The 13724-nt window shown below is 34.2% G+C and overlaps 1 long non-coding RNA gene across 1 annotated transcript; it reads left to right on the top strand.

The window, feature by feature from the left end:
* Positions 1 to 911: 911 nt before the first annotated feature.
* On the top strand, positions 912 to 12997 carry LOC131418924 (uncharacterized). Its single transcript, XR_009223075.1, has 3 exons — positions 912 to 1081; positions 1563 to 1809; positions 12628 to 12997. It is a non-coding gene; the product is annotated as an uncharacterized LOC131418924 (long non-coding RNA).
* The last annotated feature ends 727 nt before the right edge of the window (positions 12998 to 13724 follow it).

The following is a 13724-nucleotide window of genomic DNA, read 5'->3' as shown; positions in this document are numbered from 1 at the left end:
TTATTTCACTTATGGCCTAAGGTAACATGAGAAGCTTAAATTACAAGGAGATAAATTTGAAATCCAAAAAATAAATAAATAAAATCTTAAGAGGAACAGTTAGTTTCTTAATTATGATTACAAGGAAGTTCCACTTTCTGTGGAAATGCTATTTTAAAAATCACCACGATAAATTTTCTCATAAACCCATTTATATTTTCCCATGGGAACGCTTGTATATTGGAGTTTTGATTAATGGCCAAATTTCTGCATCAAATCAATTGTAAGAATGAAAAAAAAAATGTCCCATAAGCACAGATATTCAAGTAACTGTTCTAATATTACAATATAAATGTATGCTTCAAATCTTATGAGTAGGCAGGACTGTCCACATTAATCAGATATAGGTCTCAAAAGTACTATGAATGTACATATGCACAATTAAAATATTTTTTGTAACTTTTCTGTCCTAAAACTCATATGGATGTCACAATAAACATTCATTAAGTGAGCACACAAATATCCTCCTTTTTCCTTGAAGATATTGAGAAGAATTTAGAGAGTTAATTTGAATACTTTATATCTTTAAAAACTTGTTCAGCAAATTGGCCTGATCATTTTAATCTCTTAAAAAAATACTTTTGTAGCAAAAAAAGGAATTAAAAAATCTACGGGATTCCACTAAAGAATACTTTAAATCTAGCCATTCAGTACACAAATATACATATTGGAGTCACTCATGATGATGATAATGAAGATAAAATTTATCATGATATTTATATCGTGCTTTGCTCTTCAGGATGCACTTTCACCAATGTTAATGTAAATCTTCTTTTAATATTAAAAGGTAGGTAGAATGGCTATTATATACACTTTGCAGTTTAAATTATTCCCCTTTATACCTGTCCAAGCCTCTCTGATCTTAAAATTCTTGCCTCACCCTCACTGTATTTTCTAGCTACTTTCCGATATATCTCATCTTCTTCATTTCCAAAATGTTTGACCAATCTATTTCTTCCCAGAGATATTTCTTGACAGGCTGACTGACATAAGCAAACTGTGTCTGAGAGAGTGAAATCACTTGCCTGGAATCACATGTCAAGTGAGTAACAGAAACTTTACTGTAATGACTCAGCATAGAGAAAGCAACAGTGTCTTCCATCAGGTTGCTAGTTTATCTCCTTTCATTGTTATCATACTGATATCAAGCACAGTCATCAAGATTTAAAAAAGAATGTCCAAATCTCATCACTTGTCTTCAGTATGAAGAAGTTAAGAGAGTGGAGACTTTAGGCCTTTGTTTTGATGATAGTTGACAAGGATGATTTTGGTGGCAAGTGACAAATCTATGAGCTGACTGCATGAGCATAAGCCCAGTGTGTTTGTGTGTGGGGGAGGTGTGATAATTAACACAGGTTTATTGCACTACCTCTTAGGCCCACCACATCACCTTCTTTAGACTTAAGCTGAGCCAGTGAGATGATATGTTGCTCAATAAAACATGGAATTAATAAACATCAGAGAACTTTAAAGTGACAAGTGAAGAGAATAAAAGATTTTTCTTGTTTGAATTGTGTTTTCAGGTGTCTTGAGCACTAAAAGCTTCTGGCTATCCTGTACACTGTGAAGCTTTTCACTGGCAGCTTGGGATTAATGGACATTGTCTTCTTGCACTCACTCATACTTCATGAATATTTCCTGCTGAACAATCTTCTTGAAGATGACTACATGCCGATGAATCGAGAATATGGTGGGGAGTGAAAAATTAAAAAAAAAAAGAGCACTAAGAAAATACCAACATAAAAAGGGGAAAGAGACAGCAATGGAAAGGTAGGAAATTGTTGTGTTTAACCTATTGTGTGGCATATGTATGTGCCTAATACAAACTTGTTGAATGAACGTTAATAGGAGCCAAAGATGAGATAAATATATACTTGTTGAAAAAAGTGAGGGAATGAATTATTCAGTCAAATGTGCAATGGTATTCAATATGACCTAGAATCTAAATCTTAACAGTGGCAGTGTTTAACAGGGGAAGAAGGTGGAAGAGAGGGAATGACCAACACAAAAAAAAAGAAAAGAAAACCAGAGTCATGACCACTTCTTCCTATATGCTACTGAGAACAAATGTTCAAGTAATACATCAATCTTGTGCCAAGCAAGCGTGTTTAACACTCTTCCCTTGATCATCTGTCCACTAAATGCTTTGTTTCTCTAGATTTCATTTCCATTTGTCTTTCCCATTAGAAACATACAATTTAAATCCTATCTACATACCCACGTTTGTCTGCTATTGATGTTTCATTCTGTTGAATAAGACCCAACAAGACCCATTTGACAGCTTTTTTAATCTAAACTAGTCCAACCTCTTACACTAGGGTTATGTAGCTAATCAAACACACTGTGAAATGTTGACCAACAGTGTATTTCAGAACGCCTACTTTGGAACTTCTTTCCACATATATCTTAGAGAATGACTACTACCTAATTGATTACTTTAATGCCAAAATTAGCAGCTTCCCCCAAAGGACATGGAAATTCCGTCTTGGAAGCCAATGATAACTCCATGTTTTCCTTTGCTGGATGTTGGCAGCTTCTCACTTTCTCATGTATAAACATTTACAATTCTGTCATCAGCAGAGCCAGGAAATAGATGAAGCTAAGCTGCTTGACTAATTGACTGGCATTAACGTAGTAATTAAACATATTAAGATCCAGATTGATAGCCACTGAGTGACTTTAACGACTAGCATATTCATTTTAGTTAATTTGTCATTAGGTCTTTAACATAATGGGCTCAACAGAACCAAAAGTTATTATTTTTAAAACTTTTGACATATGGTATATCATTATTAATATCACCATAAAATTACATATTTAGCAGTAAATGGTAACTTTAAGAGGTTTGCAATATTCATAATGGTGGCTCTATTATAATTTGGAATTCTTTCATTTTGTAGAACATTAATGAAAAGTCAGATTAGCTGTGGAGAAATTCACTGTTGGCAACTTTTCATTAACACATTAATTTGTTTCTTTTATGACCTTCTATAAGCACAAGAGCACAACAGGCTTGGAGAAACCCTAGAGTGTTGAAAAAGTAGTTTAGAAAAGATTTTATCATCTCATAAGGAAAAAATAAAACCCAGCTAAGAATCAAATGGAAAATACAATGAGATAATTTACTACAAATAATACACAAGGTTCTAAGGGGATGTAAACAAAGTTGTAAACAGGGCAGAAGAGAGGTACTAAGGAAAATTATTTTAATAAAGGTAACTTTGGGATCATTTTTCAGATTAGGTGGTTGTAATTCATTGGGAAATAGAAAGTGATGAAACATCAAAGATCTGTGTATAGTACCTAGCTGGGTGAAGAAAGCACCATGGAAAGGATGGAGAGATTAGACAAAGCTGAGAAACTTTATATTAAGAACCGTTATAGATTATATTTTCTTTTTACTTTATTTTTTTTTTAATTTTATCATTAGCTTGTTATAAAATCAGGAACTGATATGGGACGTATCAGACTATGGTTTGTATGAATACTTATAATAATTTATATCTATGGATGTACTACCTTGCTTTCTTTTCAGTTTCCCATAAGGCCTTCTTTTTTTTTTTTTTTTTGTGAGGAAGACCAGCTCTGAGCTAACATCTATTGACAATCCTCCCCTTTTTCCTCCCCAAAGCCCCAGTAGATAGTTGTATGTCATAGTTGCACATCCTTCTAGTTGCTGTACGTGGGACGTGGCCTCAGCATGGCCAGATAAGCGGTGCGTAGGTGTGTGCCCGGGATCCGAACCCGGGCTGCCAGTAGCAGAGCACGTGCATTTAAGCGCTAAGCCACGGGGCCGGCCCCCCATAAGGACTTCTTAACTCTGCAAAGACAGGAAAGAGAATTTGCAACCTTGTTTATTCCAAAAGTTGCTGATGAATTATTTATTTTCAAATAGTGAAAATTTTAAGTGTGATTAATTATTCATTTTCTACAAAGTTCATCAACTAGAGTATAGCTTAGCAGATAATCTTGACAGAGTAGGAATTTAATAAAAATGTATGGAATTTAAAGCACATTTTATATTCTTTGTGAGAAAGCAGAATTATATATATTTTTGTGTAATTCTAGGAATGATGTCTAAACAATCTTGATTATGATTAATATTTACTCTTTGATGATTGCTGCAGGCTTGGGGACTAGAATATAACCAACTGAACTAACATCCATATTCTATTATATGTTTTATTTACTAATAACAAGTTGTTATAAAAATAAGCTTTAAGTCATGAATATAGAGGGAAAGCATAAAATTTTAAAATTTATTGGCTTATATGTACTTTCCGTAAGACGTCATAATGACATAAGATATAAAAAGGGTGCAGTGAATAATGAAACAGGATATACCAATTACTTTCATTCCTAAAAGCAGATGTTATGATGGATGGAAGAAATCTACTTAATGGACATTTTTAGTGATTATATTAATATTCCACATAAAAAATAATATGATTTTCAATTAAAACATCACTTAATTTCATTGATCAACGATTATTATTAGTAAGCAATTTCAAGTGCAAAGCAGGCAAATGATTTAAATCTGAGAGTCTGGATATTGGTAACTATTCAATAAAAGATAGTCCCCTTTATTTTACTTTGCATTCATGCTGAGGCTATGCAAATATTTAAAGTATAATCCTTACTTGTAATGTTCTTACAAGGTTCTTCCAGTTTTTAGGAAGGAATTACATGTACAAAAGTGTAAATATCCTGATTCTTTAAAAGTAGGAGCAAAGAGGTTACAATCTGGCTGAACCTGAGAGAGAAGATATTTCTGGGGCAAGGGCCCTGTGTTGGCAAGCGGGCATAGGACTTAGCATAATTTACAGACACACATACGAGCACCATGCTCATTTCTTTTTAATTTTAATAAAATTGAATTTTTTGGCAATGAAACAAATTAATAAAACCTGGAAAGAAACCTCTTTGAATAAAAAACTATGTTCGATGTGCTTGACTCTTCCTATGAACAATTAAAGTGTGTTATGGAATAAATTGTGTCTCCCCTAAATTCATATGTTGAAGTCCTAACTCCCGAGTACCTCAATATGTGACCATATTTTGAGATAAAGTCTTTAAAGAGGTGATTAAGTTAAAATGGGGTCTTCAGGGTGGACTCTAATCCAACATGACTCTTGTTCTTATAAAAAGAGGAAATTTGGACATACAAAGAGACACACCAGAAACACATACAGACTGCGGGATGACCATGTGAGGAAACAGCAAGAAGACAGCAATCTGCAAGCCAAAGATAGAGGCGTCAGGAGAAACCAGATCTGCCAACAACTTGATCTTGGACTTCCGTTTCCAGACTGTGAGAAAATAAATTTCTGTGGCTTACGCCACCCAGTCTGTGGTATTTTGTTATAGCAGCCCCAGCAAACTGAAAAAGGATGTAAGCCACTTGACATCAAAACCATGTCTCATGCTCCTTTTTAGCATGCCCAGCAATTACTACAAAAAGTGTTCAATAAATATATGTTGATATGATTTAAATGATATAGACAAGAATGAATATGAACAACCAGTTAAACTATAGTTTATGTGCATTGTCTTTAGTTATAGTTCACTGCTCCTGAATATAATTCTTAAGCAACAATGCACTTACATATTTATGGCAGTGAAGATAATATATGGATTATCCAAAGGGAACCAGATGGAGTTTCTTTTCATTTGAAAGTTGAATAATATTAATGTGAAGCAGCATGAGATGAATCTGAAATGTTATATTCTTTCCTAAAGGCAAGAGAACACCTTATTCTCCATTTCCAGAACCTTTCAGGACAAATAAATTAATGTTAAAAAAAAAATCTGTCTTTGAACAGATGTTCTCGGATAAGTCTAAAACCTTTCATGAAGTGTTTTTCATTACAGACATGAGTCATGATTTAAAAGAATCTTATTTCTAATTTATGTGCACACACTTGTAACTCTTCTATAAAGCATGTGGAAGAATAAAAATCAAATCACTCACAGCCATATCAATAATTCTGTTGAATATGACTTCTAACTCAACAGTGATTAATGTGCAACCAATGATTCAAAGTTCTCGTGTTTTACCTGCTTTGAAGTAGCAATTTGCCTTGTTTTCATGCTAGACATGAAATCACAAGATGTAAGAATTTGAGAACATTCTCAAAATGCCTCATTTTAATACACAAGTTCATCTCTCTGCACAGTTACTGTGACATCTTTGTGCAAAATGGAGTCACCGTATTTTCAACCTCATTTCAATCACTTACCAAGTTAGTATGTTGTTAAAAACTTTCATTTTTACTAATGCTAGAAAAAGGTTTGCTGAAAGCAGATTTTCTCATGCATTCATTTTTCAAATGTCTTCTTATTCTTTGCCATCAGCTGAATTGACATTTTAATTGGTCTATGAGTCTGTGAAGAACGCTGGCTGAGAAATAAGCCTGTTCTTAGGCAATTCCCTTCCTCTGGTAACAGGCTCTGTGCTGATTCTCTGCAAATCTGAGTTTAGGTGAATCCATGTTTGAATCCTTTACATTGATGGTGCTCAGGGCAAGCTGCCCCAGGAAGCACCACTCTGGTATGCGGATTATTTCGAGCTGAAGACAATAAGGACTCAGAGAGCTCAGGAAAAATATTTGAGTTTCCCCTCCCAAACTGCCTAAAGAATTTAAAACCAAAAAATCTGTTTTAGGAAGGGGTTATTATCATGACTGCTATAAAAGATAATTTAGGATAGAGGTTACAATAGAAAAGGCACCAACAAGCCCATCTTATCGGGAGTCCTGTCTCTCTGGTCACATTCTTTGGATGGCCCTGCGAGGAGTTGTCAGACAATCATTTACAAGGGAAGTCTCCATTTGTAAAGTTATCTCCCTCTCTGTATTGAGAAAAAGGGGGGGTGAGCTCATTTCTAGTAACTTATCAATGTGGAAGATGAGGCCTTGGGGCTGTATAATAAACCTTACTCTTGTTTACTGTGCTTTAGTGGTAATCTCCTGTAACTGACTCCCCCACCCCCAAAATCCTCCTTTGTCATTGGCTGAAAATGATATTTAAGACGAGAATTTCTGCTATTGTGTTGAGAAACGCAGTGTCCCTGCTTTCTCCCATGTATACATGTTATTAAACTTGGTATTATTTTCTCCTGCTAACCTGTCTTGTTGATTATTTGGCCAGCCAGAAGAACCTTAAGGGAAAGGGCAGAGGGAGATTCTCCCTCTTCCCCCGACAACATCATAATCATTATAGTGATAAATTGAATGACAATTTTTTACTCATTGTAATCTAAAAAGGGAAAATCATTTTTATAAAATAATTTCTCATATCATAGAATATTAGAATGGAAACACAGGCAGGTGTTATAACTCTGAAATAATGAATATTTCTGTATGTAAAAAAAGTGTGTTTGCCTGTGTACATGAGAGAAATAGAAGCGGAGGTAGAGAACACTTGTGTGTATGGACAGTCTAAGTTGAGGTAAATTTGCATATTTTAGTTAGGAATTCACCTTCTTTGTATTGAAGTTTTATAATCGTCATTGTATTCCATCAACATGAAATGAGATTTTCTTATCTATTCAATGAATTTGAGAAAATTAGATGATAAACAATGTTACTAAGGCTTATATAGGAAATTCTGTTTAGCCTCACTAGCGCTCTACTCCTACTATAGTATGGTAGTGATGGCTTGTAGATTTGGTTCTTTGATATTTAGTTAAAAAAATCTTAGTTAAGAAACATGTATATCTCATTTCAAATTTAGTTCCCTAGAAAATAAATGCGTTATAACCAGTTCTCCCAGATTCAGGTACATATTCATAGGCTGTACAGTAACCGTTTTTACTAAAGTACTAACTAATATGTGTACTTTTCAAGTTTTTTTTTTTTTCTTTTTGGTGAGGAAGATTTTCCCTGAGCTAACATCTGTTGCCAATCCTCCTTTTTTTTTTTGATGAGGAAGATTGGCCCTTGGCTAACATCTGAGCCCATCTTCCTCTACTTTAGATGTGGGATGCCACCACAGCATGGTTTGATATGCAGTATGTAGGTCCACACCCGGGATCCGAACCTGCGAACCCTGGGCCACCAAAGCAGAGCACATTAACTTAACTACTACGCCACCGGGCTGGCCCCTCAACTGTTATTTTTTTATTAAATTCAATGATTATTTACTCAATTGATCTGGAAATCATGGAGACCAGTGGTCTCTAATCTTGGAGAGCACATTTTTTTCCCATATTTATCTCCAACGTACTTACAGCTACTCCTTTATCAATAAAATTTGTATACTATTATCATTAACTAATATCTCAAGAAACAGTACATGTTTGGTTGAGGTTCTTTGTTAACATCAATGGATATAAATTCCCATTTGAAATTATATATGTATATTTATATATGTGTGTGTACATATAACACATACATATATGCATATACTATATATATTTTAAAGAGACTGAGTTCTTGTCAGATTTTTAAACACATTATAATGTAGCTAATGAAAAGCTTGCAGCAAGAGAATTGCGTGTTTTTATTTTTTACTTTCATTATCATCTTTATTCTAGAGTTATTTGCAAGAATCATTTTAAGCTGCTATTAGTTTTATAACATTTAGATTAACTAAATCAATCTGAAGAAAATCATCAGAAATCTACATAACAGAGTATATAAGCTCTGTTGTGCCCAATATGTTGAAGGAGAATGAATGAGACAGTGGCCTCTGCCAACCACCTTCTGTGGATTCCCCTCCTTTTCTAGAATCCTGGAATACTGTTCAGAAAGTGTGACCACGGGAACCACAGAAGCAAGGAGGGCACCAAGGTAATCTAGACAAATTAAGTACAGTCATGTTCCGCCTAATGTTGGTTTGGTGGAAGACGGACTGCATATACAATGGTGATCCCATAAGGTTATACCGTATAGCCTAGGTGCGTAGTAGGCTATACCATCTAGGCTTGTGTAAGTGCACTCTATGATGTTCGCACAACAATGAAATCACCTAATGACACATTTCTCAGAACATATCTACATTGTTAAGTGGCACATGACTGTATTAATTTTTCAAATTTTTTAAGATAAAAATAAGAAGCCGTAGAAGTATCAATATCATCCTTTACCGTCACAGATTCAATTCATGCCGCTGATAGAGATAACATCGAAGGTTATCTATATCTTTTTTATTTTATCTATCTAGGATATGTGGTGAACTGAGAAATACTTTTCTTTTAAAACAAATCAAAATATGCCATTTCACTGATCTAGTTTTTAAATTAAAAGCAAAATATAAAGTTGTAATGATACTAACAGTTCTAACGGGTGTGTGGTGATATCTCATTGTAGTTTTAATTCTCATTTCCCTAATAATTAGTGATGTTGAACATCTCTTCATGGGCCTGTTGGCCATCAGTATATCTTCTTTGGAAAAATGTCTATTCAGATCCTCCATCCATTTTTTAATCAAGTTGTTTGCTTTATTGTTGTTGAGTTATAAATTCTTTATATATTTTGGATATTAACTTCTCATCAGATATATGATTTGCTCTCATTCAGTAGGTAGTCCTTACATTTTGTTGATGGTTTCCTTTGCTGTGCAGAAACTTTTTAGTTTGATGAAGTCCCATTTGTTTATTTTTGCTTCTGTTTCCCTTGCCTGATGAGACATATCCAAAAAGATGCTGCTAAGACCAATGTCAAAGAGCAGACCACCTACGTTTTCGTCTAGGATTTTAATGATTTCACGTCTTACATTTAAGTCTTTAATCCATTTTTGGTTGATTTTTGTGTATGGTATCAGATAGTGGTCTAGTTTCATTATTTCACATGTGGCTGTCCAGTTTTCCCAATACCATTTATTGAAGAGAATTTCCTTTCTCCATTTTATGTTCTTGGCTCCTTTGTTGTAAATTAGTTGTCCATATAAGTGTGGGTTTATTTCTGGGCTCTCAATTCTGTTCCATTGATCTGTGTGTCTGTTTTTTGCCAATATCGTACTCTTTTGGATACTACAGCTTTGTAGTATAGATTGAAATCAGGGAGTGTGATACCTCCAGCTTTGTTCTTTTTCTCAGGGTTGCTTTGGCTATTTGGGAACTTTTGTGGTTCCATATAAATTTTAGGATGTTTTGTTCTATTTCTGTGAAAAATGCCATTGGTATTTTCATAGAGATTGCAAAAGAAACAGCAAATGGTAGAGAGGATGTGGAGAAAAGGGAACTCTCATACACTGCTGGTAGGAATGTAAATTGGTGCAGCCATTATGGAAAATAGTATGGAGATCCCTCAAAATATTAAAAATAGAACTACCATATGGTCCAGCTATTCCGCTTCTGGGTATTTATCTAAAGCATACGAAAACACTAATTTTAAAAAAAATATGCCTCCCTATGTTCATTGCAGCATTATTTATAATAGCCGAGGCTTGGAAACAACCTAAGTGCCTATCAACAGATGAATGGATAAAGAAGATGCGGTATATACATATATTCAATAGAATACTACTCAGCCATAATAAAAGATAAACTCTTGCCATTTTGTGACAGTATTGATGAACCTTGAGGGTATTATACTAAGTGAAATAAGTTAGAGAAAGACAAATACCATATGATTTCACTCACTAGTAGAATATAAAAAACAAAACAAAAAACAAACTCATAGAAGCAGACAACAGATTGGTGGTTACCAGAGGGGATGTGGGGACGGAGGAGAGCGAGATGGTTAAAGGGGGTCAATTATATGGTGGCGAGTGGAAACTACACTTTTAGTGACGAGCATGCGCTGTAGTATATACAAATGTCGAATTATAATGTTGTACACCTGAAACCTACACAATGTTATAAACCAATGTTACTATAATAATAATTTAACAAGTTGTATGAGATAAGAAAAACAAATAGCATTTTAAAGGATGCTTGTTTCATGAAGTGGCTATTAAATTGGTTAGGAAGATTAAGGGAGGGAGTTGAGTAATACAGGGAGATGGACAGTGATTGGGTTGGAGAACTTGGAGTCCATCAGCATCTCTTACACCGCACATGGAAATGCTGACTGATAGTCCTTTCATTACTAAAAAGCAGCTTTCTATATTTTTTTAAAAATTTTAAATTGCATTTCTCAATAAAGATTATATTTTCCCCTGGATTTAAAAAAATTACATTTGAAATAATGATTGAAAGTTCCTTAGAAGTGGCTGTCAATTTTCACAGCTAGCCGTCTGAATGCCCTTCTGTCTTCAAACTCTGACAAATCATTTTTATGTGTTTGTTTTCGAGAGTAGAACATCTTCATTAGTAACAATATGTGCAGCCATGTGTTTAACGCCCATGCTGAGGGAAACAGTGTGCTAGGAATCTTACGTGTGTTACAGTTAATATTAACACAGTCCCTCAGGGTAAATACACACATGCCCATTTAACAGGTGAAGCAAAGGAACAAAAGGCTCAGTAAGTTAAATATCACATTCAAAAAGATAGTTATTCAGTTACCAAGTCCAGGTTTGCCTAAATCTTGTTATTGCTTTCTTTTCATCTTTCCCTACATTGCCATCATTCTGCACTATCTGAATATTATATAATCTCTCATAGAATTAGACCTTCAAAAATAAATTAGTATCTTGCAATTGAGCACAGGCTCCAACAAGTTGATGCAAACTCGATTTCTGCAGATGAAGAGTAGAAGCTTCATTTGTAAGCCTAGAAATTCCAAAACTAATTTTGTAAAGAAAGGAAGGACCATTGCTGTAATAAAAAGTTAAATATCCATAACCCCATACCTGTATCTAGTCTATGTCTATATAACATGTATTGTGTCTTTTTTCTTTCTTTCTTTTTTTTTTTTTTTGGTACGTGTGTGTGTATTAATTACTCTAGAACTGACATTTGGCTCCCTCTGTTTAATTCCATTTCTCAAAAGAACACTGGCTAAAGTTCTAATTGTCTTGGTGTAGGGGAAGGAGAAAGTGACTTCCTGGTGATTATTTGAGACTTTACAGTTCAACATATGATCAGTCGAATATCATATAAATTCTATAACTTGATATTTGTGTTTTTTGTTTCTGGTTAGACTGACTTGAAAAAATATGGTTTTCATTAATCTGTGCAGTGACCCAGAATTTTATGCGATTGTATTCTGTGGATGCCACACCTTTGCTTAGTTCTAACTTTGTATATACAGTATTATATGTAGATGAGCAAAACTTTTTAAATGAATTTGCTTTTCTTTTCATTCTTCCACAGCAAAGGACTATCACTCTTTGTTTCAGACAGCTGGAGATTAGCGGTGACTTTGCGGTTTTAGAGAAGAGCTCTCAAGAGCAAAAAGCTGGTAACACTCAGCTTTAACCTGAAAAGTAGGATGTGACAGAAAGATACGAGGTGTAAGAAACAGTTATTATTGAGAGAGAAAGGATTTCCTAGGTTCCCTTATCACTCATCGAGCTATCAACAACCAAGCCTGGAGGTCTCATGTATGTTTATGCATGTGGAACATGGAGCTCCTTGCTAGTCAGCAATGGCCTGCTGTTCCAAGTCAGAAGGAGGCCTGCGAATGAAGGGAAGAAGAGAAACAGAGGAAGAGAAGATAACAAAGTCCTTAGAACTAACCGCGTGTTTTCCTTCTCTAGGCTCTTGCCTGAGGAGGAGAAGGTCATGTTGTTTAGATGACCGAAGGTGCCCTGAAGGTTGATGTGGCCCATGAACCTATTTGGGAATTTGACAACAACATGAGAAACAACAAAGCTAATGATGTAGCACCGTCCAACCAAGACTCTGTGGTTTTAGCTCTTAAATTTAACATCATAAAGACACTCTTTGTTCTGAGAGGAATTCCAGTAGCACCTTTGTAAATCAAGTAGCAAGAGGGAATAAAAAGTTTGCTACACTGAAACAAAGTCTAAATAAATGTATTGTCTTCCATTTCTGGTTATAAAGCCTAATGCATTATCAACATTATTTGCATTTTCACAATATTAATGAGTTAAGTACGTGACTTTTACTGGGGTATTTTATTTATTATCCATTTAACTTTGCAAAAGTTGATATAAATATTTTATTTTCTTCATGTAAACAGGCATGCCATTTTGTTTTGTATGATGACCTCATTCGGTTTTCATTTTTCTATTCTTTGAAATGTTTTCACAGCATTACCCTTGTAAGAGTTGATTTAATAAAAAGAGTGCTTAATCAGAATTTTATATTAATCAAAAGTTTATATTGCTGATGTTACCAATTTCTGTAGAAAAACATAAAGTACCTGAATTTTGCCTTAAACTGTCACAAATTTCCATATATAATAAAAAATGTTTCAAGGTTTTAAATATAGATTAAAAAATTTAAATGGTATTATCCATGTGACACATACACAGACATGCACACACATACATATATAATTTTAACTCATTGATGTTTCAACATTTTCATAAAGGAAAGCATCTTGCATATATGAAATACATTAGAGGCTAAGACATTACATCAGTTAATTCGTACCCCACTTGTTGCCAAAATTAAAGCATGCAACTTTGTAAATAGTAAAAACAAATAAAAATAATAATTAAAAAAACTTTGTTATCTGAACTACTTTTGTATGAGCTTATACTAGCTTTTGCAAGCTATAGTTGTCCTTCAGTATTTGTATAAAAGTGCAATATAGTGGGTGTTTCTTTGGTTAGAAAATATTATTTGATTAAATAAAATGATAGTCAAAGATAATTTGAGTACATTG

The sequence above is a fragment of the Diceros bicornis genome, chromosome 20 (assembly GCF_020826845.1).
Source record: "Diceros bicornis minor isolate mBicDic1 chromosome 20, mDicBic1.mat.cur, whole genome shotgun sequence".
Classification (NCBI taxonomy): Eukaryota; Metazoa; Chordata; class Mammalia; order Perissodactyla; family Rhinocerotidae; genus Diceros; species Diceros bicornis.
Note: the sequence above shows the minus strand (reverse complement) of the source record. Positions and strands in the feature narration are given on the sequence as shown.